The sequence below is a fragment of the Sciurus vulgaris genome (genome assembly GCF_902686455.1).
Source record: "Sciurus vulgaris genome assembly, chromosome: 7".
NCBI lineage: Eukaryota > Metazoa > Chordata > Mammalia > Rodentia > Sciuridae > Sciurus > Sciurus vulgaris.
In genome coordinates this window covers 148764212-148790272 of record NC_136467.1, presented here as the reverse complement: position 1 = coordinate 148790272, position 26061 = coordinate 148764212, and the positions used below count along the sequence as shown (strand labels likewise).

Sequence of the window (26061 nt, the reverse complement as noted above, 5' to 3'; positions counted from 1 at the left end):
ACCCCTCAATGGTTTCACTCATCCCCAACTGGGCAGTACAGAGGCCATGACTTTGGAGTCCGACACACCAGGCTTGTCTTCTGGCTCTTGTCAAGCAGAAGATTATGGGGAAAGAGCGTAATTTTCCTTTGCTTCTGTTACTACCACACACAGATGTGCTCTGAAGCCTAAGGATGCACGTTAGCTAATGCTGTAAGACATCCCGTCCCGCCTCCGCCTCCGGGGCAACAGGGACAGTATCTGAAATGTTAAGTGGTCCTCAAGAAAGCCTGATCCATAGAAAACATTTATTTTTAACCCTTCATTTTTTGCCCTGTCCATTTACTTATTCTTCCAACATGTCTGAGATTTTTTTTTTCAAGGTTCTGTGTAATGCTTACTGTAAAGGGATCACTTTGGTATGTAATTCGTGTTTTGTAATTTCCTCATATTTTTCCGACTGTCTTCCTTTCCCATCATCCTCTGAAAAGCACACTCAGTCTCTGTGGAACTAGTTTTGGAAACGAAGACTCCGTCATCCTCCATATCTCACCCAAACCATCTTACACTCAGTGGTGAAGGGTCTACACAGCTTTTACCCAACTGGCTCTGATCCGTTATAAAGGTAGCTTTGTAGCTGCTCTGAACGCTCACCCCTCGTGCCCAGAATAAGCCTATTTGTCTGGATTACATCCTCAGCATCTGTAAGACATACTGTCCAATTAAAATACCCCCTGTGCTTCCTTTTCTATTAGCACATGGACACCTTCCTCCCCACTCCAAGGAGCCTGGTCTCGAGCTTTCCATGAGCTGAGGTCATGGCTCGCTCTTCTCTGACCCTCCCCCTGGATCCAGCATGGTGCCGCATACCTAGCGAATTCTATAGATGTTTTTTGATTGACTGACTAATTGGCTACCATTCACTGGCACAACCCCAGACGGGGCTGCAAGCCAGATTTTCATAGGAGAAATTTCCATTTAAAAGTAGGCATTAGATTAGTTTTTCCCACTTGGCACCACGATGGCTTCCTCCCGTGACTGAGAGAATACACTTGCTCCCTCCAGAGAGAAACCTTAAAGTCGGCCATGGCTCCTTTGGCTTTAGGATTTCCATTTTTAAAACAAACTCCACGTTGTTCAAAGAGCTTTGTCAAGTCCTCACAGTGAGTTTGTGAAATAAGTAAAGGAGAAAACATTTTCACATTAATGAAAAGACCATGAGTTCAGAATCCTGCTCCCAAGGTCCAAGATGGAGAAGTGATGGGGCAAAGGAGACCAGAGGCAGCGGTTCTAAAGGCCACGCGTCTGAGGTCAAATAGGAAATGCACTGGAAGAAACCGGAAATTGAAGACTCTCAAACCTTTTCTCATGGTGAGTTCAGGTAACTGGTTTATAGGAGAACTCTGCAAAAAACAGTCACAATAGACCAGTTTCCCTGTAAGTGCCCTAAAGTTCAAACATATTTGTTAAGCTACCATCAAGTCAGACTCCCCCGGATTGTTGGACACTCTCTGTCAGGGATCTATCAACGACTTCCTTTCTTTCCCAGGAATATACCACTCGCTGTGGGGCGTAATCTTGGGACTCACTGTTCTCACTAGGGTTGGGGTATGTCTGGGAGGACCGTCTCGGTATTTACTCACTCATCCCCTGGCCAGCTCAGTGACCGCGTTCGCCTCACTCATTCATCAGCGCCCACTCTCTGCTGGCACGATGCTCACGTTTAAAAGGCTGCGGCTGGTTAACACACCTCTCTGCCCAGCTGTAGTGAGAGGGAAGCAGACCCTGCTCGCCCAAGCTGGGCTGTTTCACCAAGAACTTGTTCACGAACGGTTTTCACTTACTCTCCTCTAGAGCCGTTCGGGAGCCAGCTTCTCAGCAAACTCAGCTGCTGCTTTAGTTAGGATCTGAAATGCCCCCCAAGGCCCACGTGTGGAAGGCCTGATTCCTAGCCTGCGCACCAGTGGGAGGGAGGTGGTGACGCCGTTAGGAGGTGAGGCCTACTGGAAGGAAGTAAGGTCACTGGGGTGTGCCCTTGAAGGGGATGTGGGGACCTGTCCCATCTCTTCTCTTTATCTTCCCTGCTGCCATGACATGAGCAGCCTCCCTTGCCATTGCTCCTGCCATGAGGTACTACCACAGGCCCAAAAGCAATAGGACAAAGCAATCACAGATTGATACCTCTGAGACCATGAGCCAAAATAAACCACTCCTCCTCTAAGCCGTCTACCTCACGTATTCTGAGACAGGGATGCAGCGCTACCTAGCACTGCTACCACTTTCTTTTTTATTGTGAAGAAATTTCAAGACTCCATCTTTAGGGCTGGGGATATAGCTCAGTTGGTAGAGTGCTTGCCTTACAAGCACATGGCCCTGGGTTCAAATCCCCAGCACCACAAAAAAAAAAAAAAAAAAAAAAAAAAAGACTCCATCTTTAGGCAGTGTGCTCAGAATAGGAGAGACCAGAAGATCACACGAGTTTAAAAGAATCCTCTAAACTTTCACAAAACTAGAGAAAACATCCACAAGGTGTTAGCCACTTGCTTCCGCTAATGCCTCTACTAATGTCTCACTGCAAAGGAAGAGAGCAAACTCCTCAGTCTGATTTCCCAAGTGTTTCACCCTGTTCTCAGGACAACTCGCCAAGCCCCAGAGATAAGCCCAACACACCTCGACTCATCCCAAACACCTACCCTGTCCCTCTCCATGGTGCCTCTGTTTTCATGGCCTCAAGGTCCTTCCTAACACTGCTGACCCATCCTTCAAATCCCAAGTCCTCTCGGAAGACTTCCAGAGTCCGACAGATCTGTGGAAATCCTCCTGCGGCGTTTACTTCCCTCCGTCCCCATCAGCAGAGTAGCATATAGGAAGGCAAAATGAACACGAAGAAATGGCCTCTCCACCACGTGAGCTCTCCACCCTGGGGGATCACCCCTCAGAAGCATGCCTGACTGGTCCTGTAGTATGAATAATTCTGCTCTGACTTTAAATCTCTGAAGATACAAGACGAGGACTTGCAACTTGATGAAATGGGAAAAGCATTTTTGAGATCAAAGAATCCTCACCCATGCCCTTCAGTGACAGCCCACGCAGCCCTGGGTGGATTATCTCACCTGCCGAGTCTCAATTATCCTGTTTCCAATCAGTGAATTTCTTTCTTCTTCTTCACTAAGTTAAGACAATTATATATGGACATGTATGTGGACATGTTTTGAGCCAGGGCTTGAGCCCCTGAGGCTACACATGGGGTGGGACCCAGACGGCATCCTCAGGCGCCCAGACCTCCTTGACGAGGAGACAGCTCAGCCAATGGGGTCAAGCCAGCTCGTCAGGACACCAGATCACAGGGAACTGAGACCAGTGGGAGCTGAGGCGGGGGGAGAAGCCCACATATGTCCAGAGGCTGGTTCTGGTTACTTGGTGTGGTGGAGCTGAGTAAGGCTGAAGTCATAAAATCACGATTCATCCCCATTCCTCTACCATGGGGTAGGGCTCTCTTAGCTAAATGGGGATAGGGACCCTTTGAAAAACGAGCTCTCTCTTCACCCCTCTCGATGGCCCTTTCTAAGAGCCATGCTATTAGGGAAGTCATTCTATTCCTGTTCACACTCTGTCCTTATGCCCTGGAGGAGGTAGAGGTCAAAGAGCTGCTTCTAGGAGGCCCCCAAGGGCCACATCCTGGCACTGAGAAGAGTCATAGAGATCCTGTTGGCTGGGCTACTCTGTACAGCCTGAGCAGGATTTTCATAGTCCTTTTGTCCTTCCATCAAATCATTCTAATGCTCCCTTGTATTCAGAATATATAAAGAGCTCTTGCAACTCAATAACGAGACAGCTAGAATGCCCACAACCCAAAGACACATAGTGAGAGGTGCTGGTGAGAATGTGAAGAGAACGGAACCCTCGTGTACCACTGGGAACGTAAAATGGTGCCGTTGCTTAAAACTGGCAGTTTCTTATAAAGTTAAGTATGTATTTGTCATTCAAATCAGCTATTCTATTCTTAAGAATCTACTCAAGAGAAATGAGAACATATGTTCCCAGGTGGGTTTGCAAACAAATAGCAGCATTATTCACAATGGCCAAAAAGCAAAAACCCAGAAACAACCCAAATGTCCATCAATAGAAGAATGGATAAACAAAATGCAGTGTATCCAGTCAGTGGAATATTATTCAGTCATAAAAAGGAAGGACACACAGTACAGGCCACAGGTAGATGCACCTCAAAGACTCTGTGCTAAGTGAAGGGCCGGACACAGAAGACCATGCATCCGATACTTCCCTTCATATAAAACATCCAGAGAAGGCTGATTTACAGAAACAGAAAGTAGATTATGGTTGCCCAGGGGTGAGGATAGGAAAGGGGAGGGATTACAGACGTGCACAAAGTTTCTATGTGAAGTGGCAGGAATGGCTTTAAAGAGGATCGTGGTGGTGGCTGAACCAATGCTGTAAATATAACAATAAGCATCAGGTTGCGCACTTAGAGTGGGCGAATTTTACGTCGTATAAAGCCACACCCTCCAAAATGTTTTAAAATACAAACGGAAAACACCGTTCCTTTTTGTAAAAATAAAGGTTAAAACCAGTTGAATCCGAGGCACTTCTGATCTCGCCTCCCAGCGCCACAGGTGGCAGTTAAATCTCGCCAGCGACTTGCTCAGGACCCTCACTCTGGAACCGACCTTGGAGGGGCCCCGAGAGGCGACCTTACAGGCAGCCGTCTCCACGGGCCCTCTTGCTGCTGCACCCCGGCTCTCCCTGAAGGCGGCGCCTGGCCCGTCCTCAGCAGTACTGACCTGTCCTGGGCTGCCCTGGACCCAGCCTTTTTGAGGAGCACTCTTACCAGGACCCCGGGCCGTGTGGGGTCAGGAGTCCCGGGCAGGAGGAAGCTACCAAACCAACCCTGAAGGACTCGGAGGGGCTGTGCACAAGAAAAAGGAGGACAGGCATTCCGAGCCGCTGCCTGCACGGAGAAGACGTGAGGCAGGCGTCACTGGCCAGAAAATAGTTCTTGAACGTTCTCTCTGAGCTGGGGCTTCTAACAGAGCAGGGGCTTGGAAGGGGGCGCTGGGTTGGGAGACACTGGGACAGGCAAGAGGTGAGGAGGGCTTCAGTGGAGGGGCTGGAGGCGAGCAGAAGCCAGGTGTGGGGGGGTGCCAAGAAACACAGGGGGGCAACGAAGAGGGCAGGTCGGCAGGGTGAGGGTGGCGTGCCCACCGCGGCATTTGGGTGCCAGGCGGCAGCTCAGGGGCCTTCTGCGGGTCCCTCTGGAAGGCAGCCATCATGGCAAGGCGCACCTCAGGCTCTCGGGAAGGTGGAAGGAGACGGAGACGCGACCTTTGTGACCCAGTCATCATCCTGATTCTGTCTGCAGGCTCCCCAGCGCTGGCTCTGCACCAGGGAGCGCTCGGCCCTGAGCTGCGGCTGCAGCCCGCGGGCCGCATCCCCACGCTCACCCCGCGCCGCGGGACCCTGGGGGAGCAGAGCCACGGCAGGGTGCCGCCCGGAGCTCGGGAGTTCTCATTCTGTGTGGCCAGTCGCTTCTCCCAACAGGACTCAGAATCCTTTAATTTATTAAACCCTGCCACTCAGTGTTAAGAATGCCCTGTCTCTCTGGAATAATGAATAATCAGGCTTGCTGAAAGTCCTTCTAATCCCATAATTCATGGGCATTCATAAGATTAACATATAATTGAATAACAGTTTCAACGACTTTTTTATAAGAAAAGGCAAAACCTACGGATCAGCCCTCAGGGGCTGGGCCAGTTTTATGCGGAGATTTCCAACCAGAGCGAGTGTGCTCCCTGGGTGAGAAGCAGCCAGGTGATCAAGCTCCCCTCCTCCAGTCCCTCCTGCTAGGTGAGTCCAGCCTCCTGGGTCTACTTTTGTACTTGATTTCAAGTGATTACTTTAAACAGTGCTGGGAATGACCAAAAAGACTAGAGGCTCTGCTTTAGCTCTACGGACCAAAGTCACAGGGGAAAGAGAGAAAGAGGGTAAAAGGGAACGAGCCACAAAAATGGAAGGTGTGGAAGAAACAGAAGGGGGAAGGGAATAAAGGAAGGCATCAAAAGAGGAGGGGGCCATGAGGGGAGATCACGAAGGGGTAGGCCCACATCAGCCTGCTCTGAACTGCATTCAGGGTGCAAAAGCAACCGCTTGACAATGAAAGATGAGCAGCAGTAGAGGAACGAAGGAGAAGAAGCCAAACCCGAAAAAGGGACCCAGTAGGGAGGGAGGGTCTCAGCTTTCCATTACTGTAACAAAATACCTAAGATAATCAACTTAAAAAAGAAGAAAGGTTTATTTTGGCTCACAGTTGGGAAGTTTCATTCCACAGTGGGTTGGCCCTATTGTTTTAGGGCTTAGGGAGGCAGCACATCATGGCGGGAAGCTGGTGAGGGTGCCCATCCACCTCCTGACCAGGAAGAAAGAGGAAGAGGAGGGGCCAGGTTCCTGTATCCCCTTCAAGGGCACACCCCCAGTGATCAGACGACTTCTCACCAGGCCCCACTTCCTAAACAGCCCCAAGCTGCGGAGTTAGCCTTTAACACATGGGCCTTTGTGGGACAGTAAGAGCTAAACTGTAGAGGAAGCTGGGCATGATGACCTACGCTGGTAGTCCCAGCTACTCAGGAGGCTGAGGCAGGAGGATCAGCCAGCTGAGCAACTGATCACAGCCAGCCTCAGCAATTTAGTCAGACCATGTCTCAAAATAAAAAATAAAAAGTGCTGGGGATGTAGTTCAGTGGTAAAATAACCCTGGGTTCAATCCCAGTTGAAAAAAAAAAAAGACAGACAGACAAATTACATACATGATGAGCTAAATATTGAATCTCCAACATCTAACAGAAAAGGCAGAAAGGGAGGGGAAAAAAAAGGAATTTTTATCATAAAATCTCATCTAAATAGAAACCCTGTGAATTAGTCAGCTTTTTTGCTGCTGTGACTAAAACATTTCACCAGACCAACTTGGAGGAGGAAAAGTTTATTTGAGGGCTCACGGTTTCAGTCCCTAGGAGGCTGGCTCCATTCCTCGAGGCTCCATGTGAGGCAGAACATCAAGGTGGAAGCGTGAGGCAGAGGGCAGTGGCTCACAAGGTGATCAGGAAGCAGAGAGAGAGAGAGAGATCTCCATTGCCAGATACGAATGTATGCCCAATGCCACCTCCTCCAGCCACACCCCACCTGCCTTCAGTTACCACTCGGTTAATCCCATCAGGGGATTCATTCACTGACTGTCTTGAGCTCTCATGACCCAATCTCATGACCCTTTGAACCTTCTTGCACTGTCTCGCACGTGAGCTTTTGGGGGACACCTCATAGCTAAACAAACCATAACACCCTGTCTCAAAATAAAAAGAACTGGGATGAGCTCCAGGGTACAGGGCCCTGGGTTCAATCCCCAGTACAAAAAAAAAGGAAGAAGAAAAGAAAGAAAAACAAAAAGTACAGTTGAGAGGTGGAGCCTTTGGGAGGACGCAGGTGGTCAGCAAGGGTTAAAGCGAGTCCCCACCCCACTGTCTCTGCCCTGCTCATCCACCTGCCCCCTGGCCTGCGGCCATGTTGTGAGGAAGCGGCCATGTTGTGAGGAAGCTGGAAGGCCCTCGCCGGACCTGCCATGGTGCCCTGGACTTTCAGCATTCAGAAACATTCTGATTTCGTTTCCTTTTTTCTCCCCAGGGTTAACCTGGAACTGTGCAAGGGGTGCAGGAAGCAGATAACTCTGAGAACCCCCTCACTTTGGACAGAGGACCTGGTAAAGGGGGCCCTGCAAAGCGAAGAGCTCAGGGGAGTGCGGGGTTTTGTGCTTTGCTCTCTGATTGCATTTTCTCCCTTGAGGGTGGCCACTTACTGAATTGTGAGGTCAAGTGGCAAGCTGCTGCAAGCGGCTAGAAGATTTTCTAAACAAAATCTGTTCTATTGCCAGGAGTAGGGAAGCGAGGCCTTGTGGCCCGGAGCATGGGGACAATCCCTGCTGTTTTTTCTGACTGCTTTGCCCTGAGGATGGATGGTCCTCAACTTGCCATAACTACACTGAAGCAGAGTGACAAACTAACACATCAAGAAAAATCCAATTTTTTTCTGGCCAGAAGAATAGGAAAAAGGGCTCACAGGGTGGGGGAGGAGAGTGGGGGAGAATCCCAGAGAGCAGCCTGGAGAAGGGGCTTCCCTGATTCTGCGTATGTCCCAGGCACATCCCTCAGCTGTGCCTGTGTGAGACCAAAGTATGATATGAACCCCAGCTAGGCCCCAGACCAACCCGAAATAGTGCAAAGCCACACAGCAAAGCTCTGGAAGTGGCACTGATGTTGGATCTATTGCCCACAGATTGCAAAAAAACCGCAGTGAGGCCATTTGCCTGCCTCTCGCCTGTGCATCGCCTGCCTTACACCTATCCATCACCCAATGCACGAGGTTCACCTCCCGATCGTCCAACGACAGTCAGCAAACTGATCACCGACCGCCCGTGGAACACCAGCTGCTTGCTGTTGCCTGGAAGTCCACTGTCACAGTACCTGCAGGTTTGATTACACGTGGCTGCCGCCATTTTGAGACAACAGCCAGGCCCCCGTAGGACCTCCGGCTAGACTAAATGAGCCCCCTTTCCAGGATCCCTCAGCTCGACTGATCACTCCCTGCCTCTGGGGCCCTCACATCGACTGACTGCTCCCTGCCGACAGGACCCCCAGACCAAATGACTGCACCCTATCACCAGGACCCCAGACCAACTGATTGCACCCGGCCTCCAGGATCCCACAACCACACCAAACACACCCGACCTCCAGGACCTCCAGCTGACCACGTCCACACCCTGAGCTGCAGCTCCCCATTTGCCAACACATTTGGAAGCCAGAGCAGCCATCTTGGATAATCCTGGAAGCCAGAGCTCAGATCTTTAGGTGGGGCAAATCCCATCCTGAGACGCCTGCTGGAGGCTTGAAGCTCATTGTCAGGTACTTCTCTTGCATCAGGCTACTGAAGACTGGGAGGTTTCATTACTATATGACTGTTATACTGTAGATTTTCTTTTTTCTCCTTATTGAAAAAATTTAAGTTTTTATTTCTTTACTTTTCTTGCTCTCTTTTCCTTTTGTTTACCTGTTCCCTCAGTCTCTTTCTCCCTTTTTTGCATGCTAACATCCAATTTCTTTTGATTACACTCTCACCCTTTCTATTATCTAGAACTTCTGTATATTCTTTTCTTATCCCATTAACAGCCACATTCTACATCCCTCTGCATCCTCTTTGTCCTCCATTAGAAACTGCAGACCTTATTGCAAATCTGTTTGTTTTACTGAAGATAATATTTGAACTCATTCTGTTTATTATGACAATTTTGTTATTGTCCTCATAGGGGCTATTTGGTCTAGGATTGCATAGTGTCTGAATTGGACACTGCTAATATTGATCTCCCCTTAAAGAAAACATTTTGGAAACCTATAGGGCCACTATAAGTCTATAGGGGGAAGTCTGCACTGCTAGAGGGGAAGATACATGAACAACATGAAAAAACAAGGGAAGAAAATGATCCAAACAAATCTGGATTCTATAGTAATAGAATCCAAGACAGTATGTTAGAAGAAAAGGACTTCAGATTATACATGATTAAGATGGTTCACGAAGCAAAGGATGAGATAAAAGAGCAAATGCAGGCAATGAATGATAATACCAATAAGTTGAAAGAGCAAGTGCAGGAAGCAAGAGATCATTTCAACAAAGAGATAGATATTCTCAAAAAAAACAAAAAACAAACAAACAAAAAAAAAAAAACGGAAATCCTTGAAATGAAGGAAACAATAAGGCAAATAAAAAACTCAATGGAAAGCATTACCAAAAGACTAGACCACTTGGAAGACAGAACCTCAGACAATGAAGACAAAATATTTAATCTTGAAAATAAAGTTGCACAAACAGAGAAAATGGTAAGAAATCATGAACAGAATCTCCAAGAACTATGGGACATCATGAAAAGACCAAATTTAAGAATTACTGGGATTGAGGAAGGCACAGAGATACAAACCAAAGGAATGAACAACCTATTCAATGAAATAATGTCAGAAATTTTCCCAAACCTGAAGAATGAAATGGAAAATCAAATACAAGAGGCTTACAGAACACCAAATGCACAAAATCACAACAGATCCACACCAAGGCACATTATAATGAAAATGCCTAACATTCAAAATAAAGATAGGATTTTGAAGGCCGAGAGAGAAAAGCATCAGGTTACATATAGGGGGAGACCAATATGGATAGCAGCTGACTTCTCAACCCAGACTCTATAAGCTAGAAGGGCCTGGAACAACATATTTCAAGCTCTGAAAGAACATGGCGGCCAACCAAGAATCCTATACCCAGCAAAACTAACCTTCAGATTTGAAGATGAAATAAAATCCTTCCATGATAAACAAAAGTTAAAAGAATTTACAAATAGAAAGGCTGTGCTACAGAATGTTCTCAACAAAATATTCCATGAGGAGGAAATGAAAAACAACAATGTAGGTCAGCAAAGGGAGGAACTACCTTAGAGAAAAACCACTCAAAGGAGAAACCAAGCCAACTTAAAAACCAAAAATAAGCCAAATGACTGGGAATACAAATTATATCTCAATAATAACCCTGAATGTTAATGGCCTAAACTCATCAATCAAAAGACATAGACTGGCAGAATGGATTAAAAAGAAAGACCCAATAACATGCTGCCTGCAAGAGACTCATCTCATAGAAAAAGACATCCATAGACTAAAGGTGAAAGGATGGGAAAAAACCTACCACGCACAGGGACTCAGTAAAAAAGTGGGGGTTTCCATCCTTCAGATAAAGTGGACTTCAAGCAAAAGTTAGTCAGAAGGGATAAAGAAGGACATTTCATACTGCTTAAGGGAACCATAAATCAGGAAGACATAATGATAGTAAATATTTTGCCCCAAACAATGGTGCATCCCTGTACATCAAACAAATCCTTAACAATTTCACATAGACCACAACACATAATTCTGGGTAGCTTTAACGCACCGCTGTCACCACTAGATAGCTCTTCCAAACAAAAACCAACCAAGGAAACCATAGAACTCAATAACGCAATCAATAACCTAGACTTAATAGACATATATAGAATATTCCATCCATCAACGAGCGGATTCACTTTCTTCTCAGCAGCACATGGAACCTTCTCGAAAACAGACCATATGTTATGCCACAAAGCAGCCCTTAGAAAATACAAAAAAAATAGAGATACTGCCTTGTGTTCTATAAGATCATAATGGACTGAGAGTAGAAATCAATAACAAAATAAAAACCAGAAATTACTCCAACACCTGGAGACTAAATAATATGCTATTGAATGAAACATGGATAACAGAAAACATCAGGGAGGAGATAAAAAAAATTCTTAGAGGTCAATGAGAGCAACGATACAACATATCAAAATCTCTGGGACACTATGAAAGCGGTACTAAGAGGAAAATTCATTGCATGGAGTGCATTCCAGAAAAGAATGAAAAGTCAACAACTAAATGACCTAACATTACAGCTCAAAGTTCTAGAAAAAGAAGAACAGAATAACAGCAAAAGTAGTGGAAGACAGGAAATAATTAAAATCAGAGCTGAAATCAATGAAATTGAAACAAAAGAAACAATTCAAAAAATTGACAAAACAAAAAGTTTTCCTTGAAAACCAACCCTTAGCCACACTAACAAAGGGAAGGAGAGAGAAAACTCAAATTACTAAAATTCGTGATGAAAAAGGAAATATCATGACAGACACCACTGAGATACATAACATAATGAGAAGCTACTTTGAAAATCTGTATTCGAACAAAATAGAAACTACCGAAGACATTGACAAATTTCTAGAGACATGTGCTCCTCTCAAACTGAACCAGGAGGACATACACAATTTAAACAGATCAACATCAAGCAATGAAATAGAAGAAGTCATTAAAAACCTATCATCCAAGAAAAGTCCAGGACCAGACGGATTCTCAGCTGAGTTCTACAAGACCTTCGAAGAAGAACTCATTCCAATACTTCTCAAAGTATTCCAGGAAATAGAAAAGGAGGGTACCCTACCAAACTCATTCTATGAAGCTAATATCACCCTCATACCCAAACCAGGAAAAGACACAGCAAGGAAAGAAAATTTTAGACCAATATCCTTGATGAATATAGATGCAAAGATCCTTAACAAAATATTGACAAACCATATCCAAAAACATATTAAGAAAATCGTGCACCATGATCAAGTGGGGTTCATCCCTGGAATGCAAGGATGGTTTAACATCCGTAAATCAATAAACGTAATCCATCATGTCAATAGACTTAAGGATAAGAATCATATAGTTATTTCAATTGACACAGAAAAAGCATTCGACAAAATATAACACCCTTTCATGCTCAAAACACTAGAAAAAATAGAGATAGTAGGAACTTACCTGAACATTGTAAAGGCTATTTATGCTAAGCCCATGGCCAACATCATTCTTAATGGAGAAAAACTGAAAGCATTCCCTTTAAAAATGGGAACAAGACAGGGATGTCCTCTTTCACCACTTCTATTCAACATTGTCCTCGAAACTCTAGCCAGAGCAATTAGGCAGACTAAAGAAATTAAAGGGATACAAATAGGAAAAGAGGAACTTAAGCTGTCACTATTTGCTGATGACATGAATCTATATTTAGAGGATCCAAAAACCTCCTCCAGAAAACTTCTAGACCTCATCAATGAATTCAGCAAAAGAGCAGGCTATAAAATCAACACGCATAAATATAAAGCATTTTTATACGCAAATGACAAAACATCTGAAAGGGAAATGAGGAAAACAATTCCATTTGCAATAGCCTTAAAAAAATAAAATAAAATAAAATACTTGGGAATCAATCTAACCAAAGAGGTAAAAGATCTCTACAATGAAAACTTCAAAACATTGAAGAAAGAAATCGAGGAAGACCTTAGAAGATGGAAAGATCTCCCATGTTCTTGGATAGGCAGAACTGATATTGTCAAAATGGCCATACTACCAAAAGTGCTATACAGATTCAATGCAATTCCAATTAAAATCTCAACGATGTGCCTTACAGAAATAGAGCAAGCAATCATGAAATTCATCTGGAAGAATAAGAAACTCAGAATAGCTAAAGCAATCCTTAGCAGGCAGAATGAAACAGGGGGTATCGCAATACCAGAACTTCAACTATACTACAAAGCAATAGTAACAAAAACGGCATGGTATTGGGACCAAAACAGACAGGTAGATCAATGGTACAGAATAGAGGACACAGACATAAACCTAAATACATACAATTTTCTCATACTAGACAAAGGTGCCAAAAATATGCAATGGAGAAAAGATAGCCTCTTCAACAAATGGTGCTGGGAGAATTGGAAATCCATATGCAACAGAATGAAACTAAACCCCTATCTCTCACCCTGCACAAAAATCAACTCACAATGGATCAAGGACCTGGAAATCAGACCAGAGACCCTGCATCTTATAGAAGAAAAAGTAGGTCCAAATCTTCAACATGTTGGCTTAGGATCAGACTTCCTTAACAGGACTCCCATAGCACAAGAAATAAAAGCAAGAATCAATAACTGGGATAGAGTCAAACTAAATAGCTTTCTCTTAGCAAAGGAGACTATCAGCAATGCGAAGAGAGAGCCTACAGAGAGGGAGAATATCTTTGCCACTCATACTTCAGATAGAGCACTAATTTCCAGAATATATAAAGAACTCAAAAAACTCTACATAAAGAATACAAATAACCCAATCAACAAATGGGCTAAGGATATGAACAGACACCTCACAGAAGAAGATCTACAAGCAGTCAACAAACATGAAAAGATGTTCACCATCTTTAGTAATAAGAGAAATGCAAATCAAAACTACACTAAGATTCCATCTCACCCCAATTAGAATGGCGATTATCAAGAATACAAGCAACAATAGGTGTTGGAGAGGATGTGGGGAAAAGGTACATTCATACATTGCTGGTGGGGCTGCAAATTAGTGCAGCCACTCTGGAAAGCAGCGTGGAGATTCCTTAGAAAACTTGGAATGGACCCACCATTTGACCCAGCTGTCCCACTCCTTGGCCTATACCCAAAGGACTTCAAATCAGCATACTACATAGATATAGCCACATCAATGTTCATAGTTGCTCAATTCACAATAGCCAGATTGTGGAACCAACCTAGGTGTCCTTCAATTGATGAATGGGTAAAGAAACTGTGGTATATATATACAATGGAATATTACTCAGCTATAAAGAATAATAAAATCATGGCATTTGTAGGCAAATGGATGAAATTGGAGAATATCATGCTAAGTGAGATAAGCCCATCTCAAAAAACCAAAGGACAAATCAAATCATCTCGCTGATAAGCGGATGATGACACATAATGGGGGGTAGGAGGGGGGAAGAATGGAGGAAGGAGGGACTGTATAGAGGGAAAAGAGGGGTGGGAGGGGTGGGGAGGGAAGGAAAAAATAACAGAATGAATCAAACATCATTACCCTATGTAAATGTATGATTACGCAAAGGGTATGCTGTTACTCCATGTACAAACAGAAACAACATGTATCCCATTTGTTTACAATAAAAATAAATTAAAATTAAAAAAAACTGCAATGAGAAGCCAATGAAACAAAAAAATCAAGCATTTTCCAAAGGACCCGGAATCTCACAACATAATGCTCAAGGCTCAACATTCAGTCCAAGAATATCTGACATGCATGGGTTAGAGACATATGACCAATTCTCAAGAAAGTAGATAATCAATAAATGTCAGTCCCAAGATGACACAGGCATCAGGATTATCAGACAGATTTACAGAAACTATTGTAACTGTGACTGACAAAATGAAGACAAACACTCTTGAAATAAATGCAAAGACAGAAGTTCTTAGTAGAAACATAGAAACCACAAGAAAGACACAAGTGAAAATTCTAGAATAGCAGAATACAATAACTGAAATCAAAGTATACTGGGTGGGCTCAATAACATCAATAAGGAGATGTCAGAGGAAAGTGTCCATGAGCTTGAAGATAATACTACTTTCATCTTAGGATCAGAGAAAAAAAAATATTAAAAAAATTAACAGTGTCTGAAAGGCCTGTGGGACCTCATTAAAGTTCCAATATTAATGTTACTGGACTCTTAGGAGAAGAAAAAGAAATCAAGGTAGAAGACATATTTGAGGAAGCAATAGTCAAAGACTTCCTAAATTTGGTGAAAGCCATACATTTATAGATCCAAACAGAGCTGTCTGGTTCTTTCTTTCTGGAGACTCTTTCTCTCACTCCCCCACCCCCCACACACACACACACACACACACACACACACACACACACACACACACACACAGCCTTATGATGAGTGTATCCAAAAGTCAAGTAAGGATTTAACTGCCAAAAATAAATAAATAAAATGCAACGGGCCATCATCCTCTTTGGGGAAGTGTTGTAAGTACCTTTTGTTTTTAAATGTCCTTCCTAAGTCTAGCAGAACAGGGAGTCAGTAAGCTGATCCATTTAATATTACATTCATTCTAGGCCCAAGCTAAAAAGGTAGACAAAGGCACCAAAAACATACATTGGAGAAAAGATGGCCTCTTCAACAAATGGTGCTGGGAAAACTGGAAATCCATATGCAGCAAAATGAAATTAAATCCCTATCTCTCACCCTGCACAAAAATCAACTTAAAGTAGATCAAGGACTTAGGCACCGAAACAGAAACCCTGCACCTAACAGAAGAAAAAGTAGACCCAAATCTCCACCGTGTCACCTAAGGACCTGACGTCCTTAAGACTCCCAAAGCATAAGAAGTAAAATCAAGAATCAATAAATGGGATGGAATCAAACTAAAAAGCTTCTTCTCAGCAAAAGAAACAATCAATAACATGAAGATAAAGCCTACAGAATGGGAGAAAATCTTTACCACATGCACCTCAGATAGAGCATTAATCTCCAGGATTTATAAAGAACTCAAAAAACTCAACACCAAAAAAACAAATAACCCAATCAATAAATGGGCTAAGGAACTGAACAGACACTTCACAGAAGAAGAAATACAGTTGATCAACAAATATATGAAAAACTGTTCAACATCTCTAGCAATTAGAGAAATGCAAATAAGAAAAATACTCTAAGATTTCATTTCACCCCAGTCAGAATGTCTATTATCAAGAATATATGCAACCATACATGTTGGTGAGGATGTGGGGGAAGAAGGCACACTCATACATTTCTGGTGGGACTGCAAATTGGCACAACCACTCTGGAAAGCAGTATGGGGATTCCTCAGAATACTTGGAATGGAACCACCATTTGACCCAGTTATCCCACTCCTTGGTTTATAAAGGACATAAAATCAGCAAACCACAGTGATACAGCCACATCAATGTTTATAGCGCTCAACTCACAATAGCTAAGGTATGGAACCAACGTAGGTGCCCTTCAACAGATGAATGGACAAAGAAAATGTGGTATATATACACAATGGGATATTACTCAGCCTTAAAGAAGGATGAAATCATGGCATTTGCTGGTAAATGGATGGAGCTGCAGAATATCCTGCTAAGCAAAATAAGCCAATCCCAAAGAACCAAAGGCTGAATGTTTTCTCTGACATGTGGATGCTAATCCACAATAATGCAGGGAGCTAGGGAAGAATAGAGGTACTTTGGATTGGACAGAGGGGAGTGAAGGGAGGGGAGGGAGTATGGGGATAGGAATGATAGTGAAATGACTTGGACATTATTACCCTATGTACATATATGATTACACGACCAGTGTGATTCTACATCATGTACAATGGGAATTTATACTCCATTTATGTAATGATGTGTCAAAATGCATTCTACTGTCATGTGTAACTAATTAGAACAAGTAACAAATAAACAAATAATACATAAATACATTTCCACATTTATGGATCCTTGATTTTTGCTCAGAAAACAGGCAGGGCAATCCACAAGAGTTGTCAAATTTTTACTTGCATCAAGCCTAAAGAATTTTATAAAACCCTGTTGCACATTTTTAGATTGACACATAATTTTTTTTTGCCAAAACATGAATCGTTGCAAAGGATATAACTGCCAGCACCCTGTAAATATTGACATGTAATAGTGAGATGATTTTACCACTCATCGAAATACTTCCGATGAAATCATCATTATTCATTTAAAAGAATACATGGGCAAGTTGCTCTTTAATGGTCACAAACTGTGCATGATTCTACTTTCTCCTTGAACTTCCATGTTCTTTCTCCTTGCCTTATAGAAGTTCATCCTAATTTTATTCATTTTATGGTTTCAGATTCTTTACTCACAGCCCAATTATGCTTTTCTGTATCAAAAACACCTATTTAAATTTTAATTTTAATTCATGGTAAAAACATGAATTTTGAAGTTCTCCTGATACCATTGTTCCTATTCTTAGAATTCAGCTTATCAAAACACAAATCATGAATTTTGACAAATAGTTAGTAAATATAAACAAAAAGTCATCTTCACTGGGATCACATGGATCCCTTTCGTCTCTCCGTGACCTTGTGCCGAGGTGGGTAAGCACACTTATTAGGAGACGGAGCCAAGGTTGGGCCCCAATTTGATTCATATCATTTAAAAAAAAAAAAATCAGTGTAAAGGTGGGAAGCATAAATGCCGATGGAAACGGAGGGAAAAATATCATTATAAAAACGTCATTTGGTTCTTTGAACGCCTCCTGAGTTACATGCTAAACATCACGTGATGGTAAATATCAAACATTCTTTTAATTACCAGCCTAAGGATAAATCGGGAAAGACACAGGTGAGGAGCACCCTGCCTGCTCATCCATCTGGGTTATCCCAGGCCTTGGTGCCTTGGACGAGGCTGTTTCACATCTCCACGGACAGAAGTCAACTTGTAAAAACCTGTCAGGGAGGCCGGGAGCTGCAGTCTGCGCACGCAAAACCCAAACCAAATGCAAACCTCCCTGCGCTGGAGACCGTGGCCTTCAGCCTCCCAGGAAGAGGCCAGTTTCCACGTATTAAGCAAATGCACTGCGGTATTGTTATAATGGGCTCCTCGAACCGACCGGTGGGGGCTCTCATTTCAAAATGTTCATTTTTATCTGCGTGAGTCATGATTTTGTCCTGCTGTCGCCAGTTTACAACCTGTCTAGATCGACCACCCCTTTTGCTTTGTTTTTTAGAAGATTCAGAAAACCTGTGATTTGCAAAAGGATTTCTGTTAAGCATTAGAAGCAGCCACTTCCTCACCCCTAAAACTCAGCTAATGTTCTGAAATGTCCCCCGTTTCTTTGCTACCCAGGTTACCAGCCTGGGTTAGAGACGGAACTTTCTGCAGGGAGAGGGACGGGCTATGGAGAGGAAGAGAAAGGAGAGTCTGGGGAAGGTGAGCCGCTGTCCCCGCTGTGGCCCACTCGGGAGGGTCAGTAGGGAAAAGTGCTTGCGGGAGACGAGGAAGCGGACAGTTTCTCAAAACACGTGTCAGCTAAGGTTCTGAGATGATCCGTCCTTGATGCCACCCACTTGAAGCTTAAGGTCAGCAGTCACTGCCGTGGGCGGTGACTGGTCATGGCAGCACCAGGCATGAATGGATTAACGCCTTTACTGGGAGGGAAGAAGCAGGTGAGAGGCCTGGTTGGTGTTGCTATAACCAGGGCTGCCCACACCCTGGCCCCTCATGCACGTGGTCATCTCCTGACCACTTCCCCATCATGAGGTGACACATCACTGCCAGGCAGTGGGCAGTCATGAGCAGTGGAATGCCAACTGGGAAGACAGCAGGGCCCCGGGGTTCTTTGAATGGCCTCTAATGAACAATCAAGTAACTGGTAGAAAAACAACAATCAAGTAACTCGTACAAAAACAACAGGCGAACTAACACTGAGAAGAAGCAGATGGTAACAAAGGGAGCCGATTAAGAATCATGTCAAGAAGGAACCATCTGGGGGGCTAACTCCTGACACGGCCGACTGGGATTACTGTACAGTTAGGATCTAAGGTCACGGGTTTCTCAATGTATTTCTGGGGGAAATTTCATTTGTAGGGCAGGTGCACTAAGGTCAAGTTTGCTGGTTCACTGCCTCCAGCACCCACATTAACACAGGACTGGCTTGTAGGTGAAGCTCCCCTGAAAGGGATGGTCTCCATGACAGTTCTAGAGAGGACCAACGAGGGCCAAGAGCTCCCTGCCCGATGTGCAGGAGGGTTCACACATCGGACGGCTGAGGGCTGCAGAAGGTGGGCCTCGGTTCCCCTGGAGAACATCAAACGGTCATAAATTTGGAAGCAGCATAAAAGCAAGACTGCACTTAACCTGCACCTCTTGGAAGCCTACGTAACCTGCTTCTGGAAAACCTGACTGGCCGGTTTCCTTGACCACTTCTTATGGCCACAGAGTAAAATGATAAACTTATCTCAAAAGAACCTAGTGAGTCTTCTGCAAACAAAACTAAATGGAAAGAAGACGGACACAAGGAAGATAGTGGCTGGCGTCCTTCCTGTGGGAGTGAGGGTCCACTCGGACAGCACTGCATCCTGCTTCGCTGATACGCATTTTTGCGTCCCCAGTGACAGATACTGGGCACAAGAGTGCTCACTCGACATGAAGGCCATGAATAAGTAATCAATGGGTCCCAGAATTTCCATGGATTTGCACATGGGAGGACACCAGGTTGAACAGAGTAATTTTCCCATTAAACTGTGTGCCAGTTCAGACACAAGACACCAGTGCCGTCTAGGTACCAAAAGGTCTGCCTTTGGTGTCTTTGGCTTTTAACTTCTCCAGGGGTCATTCTCCTGGTTGCCTGCCACTCAGACCACCTCACCTCCATTTTCAGCCCCCCAGATCTCTCCTCCTTTAATTTCCAATCCCATCAAAGCAAATTCTAAAACAGACTTTCATATTGCAGAATGGCCTTCGGATTCTGAGAATCGGGGACTAAGGGGACCCTCAAAGTTTACCCAGTGCATCCATTCATCAGAGCGTGACACTGTAGGAAGCAGGGACTACTGTACCCTCTTCACTTGGCAAAGAGGCCAATGAGCAGCCAGGACAATTAGACAGATGTCCAGTTACTAGACAGGGCAGGCGAAGACCCCATTCATTAGTCAGATGTTCTGCTTTTAGACTTCCTGTGTCTCTTCTTATGTAGGGCTGTAGGTTTTAAAGAGGGGGAAAAACTATCAAATAATTTCTCACTAGAAGTCAGGTTTTCCTTGAGTAGAAGAATCTATGAAGAGAAAAATAAAACAAGACAGAATTCCCTTGGACAGAAAAACTCACATAATGAAAGGTCAGATATGATCTCACTTACACGAGGTACCCAGAATAGGCAAATTCAGGAGGGCAGAGTGGAACGGTCTGGGGGAAGGGGGAGGGGGGCTGCCACTTAATGGGCACAGAGCTTCGGTTTGGGATGATGAAAGGTTCTGGAGGCGGATAGTATTGATGGCTGCACAATGTGAATGTACTTAATGTCACTGAACTGTATACTTAAAAACGATTAAATGGTGAATTTTGTTATGTGTCTCTTACCACAACAAAAACAAAAATTTTTAAATGCCTTATAATGGCCTGTTCTGGTCTTTAGGTGCTTCCCTCCTTCCTGGGTCTTAAAATCTGAATGAACTGCAAAAAGCTCAGAATCAGAAGCTGCCCAGAGAATTGATTGGCTTGATGTTATCAGAACAGCCAAACTAAATCACATTAGAGACACTGGACCACAGCAGGGTTCACACTCCGTGGAGAGTTTTAGTGAACCTTAGTGACCATTCATCTACCTTGCTTGAATGCCCCTTTGATTTAATAAGGTTGTCTGTCCTAAACCCAGGTGGTCTTAAGAGGAGGAGGATGCTCATGAGTGACTGGGTAACAAGGTCATAGTGTGACACTCAGTTGTGAATTTTAGATTAGTGTTTTTCCACATTTATTAAGATATCAGAAAACATATTAGAGCCAGGTGCTATGGCACATGCCTGTAATCCCAGCGGCTCAGGAGGCTAAGGCAGGAGGATACTGAGTTCAAAGCCAGCCTCAGTGACTTAGCAAGGCCCTAAGCAATTCGGTAAGAACCTGTCTCTAAATAAAATATTAAAAAAGGTCTGGGGATGTGGTTCAGTGGTTAAGCACCCCCGAGTTCAATCTCCAGTACAAAAAAATAAATAAATAAATAAACATATTAGATTTGGAATTTAAATAGATCTAAAGTCAGACTCTCAGAATCTAGTCATTTCTTCAACGTGTAAGATGACAGAGAAAGAGCTTTTGGGTTTTTGCCAATAAAATATATGGCACCTTCATGTTCACACAGATCTCTTGCCCAGGCACATGAGAAAGAGCTTTGAAACAGCAAATCGCACAGGCAACTCAGATGCCAGTCAACAGGCAACGGCTCAATAAATGATGGAATATTTGTCAAACTTTATTAAATAACTTCAAATAACAACCTGGGTGACCTCAAAAGCTTAGCATTGAGTTTAAAGAAAGTGAGATTATCCGGGTGTGGTAGTGCATGCTTGTAATCCCAGAGACTCAGGAGGCTGAGGCAGGAGGATCCAAAGTTTGAGGCCAGCCTGGACAAGGTAGCAAGACCCTGCCTCCAAATTTAAAAGATAATAAAAAGGGCTGGGAATGTAGCTCAGGGGTAAGGCACTTGGGTTTCAATCTCTAGGACCGAAATGAAAAAAAGGTAAAGAAAAAAGGTGGTGAGATTATATAACTCTTTTATAAATCAAAAGCAAGTAAGACTTAATACGTTGTTTAGAATTCATACGAGCCATAAAACTGTTTCACAATTAGAGCAGGGAATGACTGACAGAATGCAGGGGGCAGGGACCTGGGGAAGGGCACGGGGGAGGAACACAGGTGCAGCCAGGTGGGCCGGTCCAGCTCTTCCTCCTCCAGGCCTCTATTCTCCTAAACAGCCTCAAGGACATGTATTTCACATGCCGCACAATCCACCCACCTACACTGTACAATTCAATTATTTTTAGTACATTCACAGATCCCTGCAACCATCGCCACAGTCAATTTTAGAACATTTTCATCAGCCTCAGAAAGAAATCCTGTCAACTTTATCACTCCCTAACCAAAGCCCACCTCCAACACCAGCCCCCAGGGATAACTAATCTATTCTCCACCTCTGAGGATGTCCTTGCTCTGGACATTTTCACATGAATGGATCACACAGAATGTGGCCTTTTTGACTGGCTTCTTTCGCTAAGCCTGATGTTTTCAAGGTTCATCCCTTCACTCCTTTTCATGGCTGAATAATATGCCACTGTATGGAGAGACCCCATTTTATGGAACCATTCATCAGTTGATGGACATGCAGGTGGCCTCTGCCTTTTGGTTATTACAATCGGTGCCACTATAAGCATCTATGTATAGATTTTTGTGGGGGACCTGTTTTCATTTCTCTTGAACACCTCCTTACAGTGGAATTGGCAGCTCATACAACCCTGTTTAACTTCAACGGTTAAACTGGTTTCCAAAGTGAAGGCCAAAGTTTATATTCCCCTGAGCAAAGCGTGAGGCCCCCAATGCCTCCATCCTCACCCACCCTTGTAACTACCATGCTCTTTTATGACTGTGCTCCGCCAGCATTAGGAGGTTATACATGGTGGTTTTGATTTGTGTTTTCCTGATGAATGATGATGTGGGGCATTTTCCTTCAAGCACTTATTGGTCATTTGTGTACCTCTGGAGAAATATCTATTCAGATCCTTTGTCACTTTTAACTTGGGCTACTTATCTTTTTATTATTGAGTTATAAGAGATCTTTATATATTGTAGCTACACATCTCTCATCAGATATGATTTTAAAATTTTTTCCCACTCAGTGAGCTCTTTTTTCACAATGATCTAGTTATTAAGCCCTAGTTTTAAACTGGTGAAGGGTGGTGATGGGCTCGTGGGTGTTCATTTGAATATAATGTTCTTAAGTTAAATAGACTTATGAACATATTATTTTTATGTATAAAATATTATATAACTGATGAACTAAAAACAAAACAAAACTTCATGCATAAATATTCAAAACAAAACAGAAGACCATAATGCCCGAAACAAGTTAATGCTCTTCTTGAGCAGGTTTAACTTAATTTTCTGGGTATAATTTCAGCACTTAAAAATCTAGCCCTTAATCCTTTCAAAAGGTTCCTCTCTAACTCAGGGTGGGCAGGACAGCAGGCTACTGCCTCAGGACCAATCTACTCCCTTCTCCTCTCCTGTGTTTGTATTCTCCCTCCTCCCCTAAGCTAAGAATAGTATTTTTACATTTTTTTAAAGCCTGGGAAAAAAAGAATATTTTGTTACTGGTGAAATTACATGACCTTCAAACTTCAATATCCACAAATTACCAATCCTCCATATGTTGTCTTTGGCTGCTTTCAACCTATGAGAGCAAAACTGAGTCATTACTAAGGAATACACACGGCCAGCAAAGCCTACATATTTACTCTGTTTTTTTTTTTCTTTTCTTTTCTTTTTCTCAATAAGTTAAATCACTTCTTGTTTCAATGAAAAACAGCAAACATCTACTTCCTATTAGCAAAGACCACCTTGGTTATTATCTTCATGATTTCTCAAAGTTGACAACTTTTTACTTTTATCCTTACTAAATAATTACATGACCCTTTGGTTCTAATTTTATTATGAATTTTTAAATGTGGGAATTCATGGAGAAATAGGCATTTCTTGCAACTATACAGTCTCATCAGGTTATGCCCTGGTCACACTAATTCTAGTTATTCTCACAAACTTTTATTGCCTATTCACAGTATACTGAGTGGATCACACTCTACTGCTGCATCACCCCAATACCCTCCTTGTCCTCAATATGCTTACAGTCTAATTAGACTCTTAAAAACATAATTTCCCCAAAGATCATGCTTAAGATGCATTCTTACTGGAAGTGGAGTTATGGAGTTAGACGTTTTACCAAGCAGAAGAGACACAATTCTGGTAAATAGTGGTGCCTAAGTTCCAGAGGAGGGTCTAAGTTCCATAGGTCGTGACTACACAGCTACAGGCCCTTGACCTTCTTGCCAAGGGTTCATCTCCAGCTTGGCTGTCTGGACCTGAGCCAGCCCCACTCTCCTACATGCAGTCCCCTCAGTCACCTATATTTACTCATTTTAAAGAACGCATCAGCTCAAATATTGCTAAAACTTGCAGCATATTTGTGGTGCTGATGAGAATAAAGATTCTCATCTGCACGCCCGGTTATTGGCCCTCCAAGTGATGACGAGGCGGCTACTTTTACCAAGAACCCTCTACCCAGAGCAGAGAGCCGGCTGCGGGCACGCTTCTCGGAGCGGTCCCTCGATGCCTCAGTTGCCTTTGCATTTTTCAGAAGTGACTCATGGCCTCAAGTCAGGTTCTGCGGAGAGGCCAGGTCGGTTTCTTTCCAGCACTTTCTGATCGGGGTGGCTCTGGGCACTCCATCTCAAGGACACCACCCCTGCACCCCCACAGCGCCAGAGCCGAGAGGGCGAGACCCCTCAAAGTTGGACCGGCCTGGGCAGCGGCGCTCCGGGGCGGGCAGGCCGCGGCCGGCAGCTCCCCGGCCGCCTCCGCCCGCAGCCCGCCTTCGGAGCCGCGGGACCCGGGGCCGGGAGGCGGCGCGGGCGGAGCGCGCCGCTGCGCTGACCCAGATGGGGCCGTCCGCCCGCGCCCCGCGCCCCGCGCCCCGCGCCCGGGCCGGGAAGGCGCAGCCCGGAGCCCGCAGCCCGCGCCGCCTTTATTCCGCGCGCGCCGCGGCCACGGGCAGCTTCCCTCCGCGGCCCGGCCCGGCACCTGCACCTGCGCCCGCCCTGCCCGCGCGGCGCCCGCGTTACCTGCTCCGGCGCCCGGGTCCGGTCCTCGCGGTGCACCGCCGTGCGCGGCCGCCGGCGCCCTCCGCCCGCCCGCCCGCCTCCCCGCCCGCGCCCGCTGCCTCCTCCCCCTGGATGGGAGTCCGTCACGCTGCTCCCGGGGAGAGTCGCCGGCTTCCGGGAGCTCCAAATACAGACGCGCAGGAGAGGGGGAGGGAGGCGAAGCCACGAGGGCGAGGAGTGGAAATAAAGGGGAGCAGCGGGGAGAGCGGAGGAGGCAGGGAGGGGCAGATGGGCCGTGGGAGAAAAGAGGGAGCCGGGGAGGCAGCGGCGAGGGAGAGAGCGCCTGCCCAACGCGTCTGGAGAGCCTGGGAGCCACTGCATCCGAGTGTTGCAAAGAGGTCTGGAAAGATCTGGAGGCTGCGGGCTGAAGGAGGCACAGCTAGGCTGGGTCCCCAGTGGGTAACGGGTCCTTAGGAAGCAGGAGACTGGCCTGGGTTCCCCCAAGCCGCGATGTAGGGACAAAGGCTGTGGGTGGGGGCAGACATCAACCTTTTACTTCTAGTTAGGCATCAGGGTCGGATGCACCTATTATCTTGGAACGACATTTTTTAAAGTACTAGATATGCAGCAACTTTGAAAAGTTGCCTGATTATTTAAAAACAGCCTACTTCTTAAGATGGATATTTTAGCCATTTCCCTTTTTATATATGGATTATAATTACAAAACCGGACGTGTTCCTTTTTGTTGTTGTTGACGTTATTAGATGGAGTGCATTGATTTTCAGTTTTCACTGGTGTTTATTTCAATCTGAAAAAGTGGACTTGAGCCTCTTGATTGAATGAATCCCAGAAACATAATTGCGGGGTAGGGCAGCAGGAATGTAATTGATATCCTCTTAAGGAAAATCTCCAAACATGAAGACGAACCTCTGAAATGCAAGCTTTCTCTGTCAATGTTAAAACCACATCTTACTCAGTTCTATGCATTAGGAGGCTTATTCTGATCTGAGAGGTCCCAATTTAAGTGAAGGTCATTCCTATTACATATTGCTCTTGGCCAGTAATGGTGATATGCAGTGCCTCTTTGCTCTCCTTTCTTTGGAAAAAAGGGAAACAAAATGACATAAACATTGATCAATGAATGTGTACACTGCATAAAGTCAGAACCAGCTCCTTCCCTATCATGCACATACTTTGCCTATAGTAGATATTCAAGGGCTGGGGAGATAGCTCAGTTGGTAGAG

At 44.6% G+C, this 26061-nt stretch overlaps 1 protein-coding gene across 1 annotated transcript in view; it reads right to left on the bottom strand.

Moving 5' to 3' along the window:
• Positions 1-24942, bottom strand: part of CAP2 (cyclase associated actin cytoskeleton regulatory protein 2) — a 134629-nt gene extending 109687 nt beyond the window's left edge. The window contains exon 1 of the mRNA XM_079147073.1: positions 24839-24942. The gene's annotated coding sequence lies outside the window, so the exon portion shown is untranslated. The remainder of the gene's footprint in view (positions 1-24838) is intronic.
• Positions 24943-26061: the final 1119 nt, after the last annotated feature.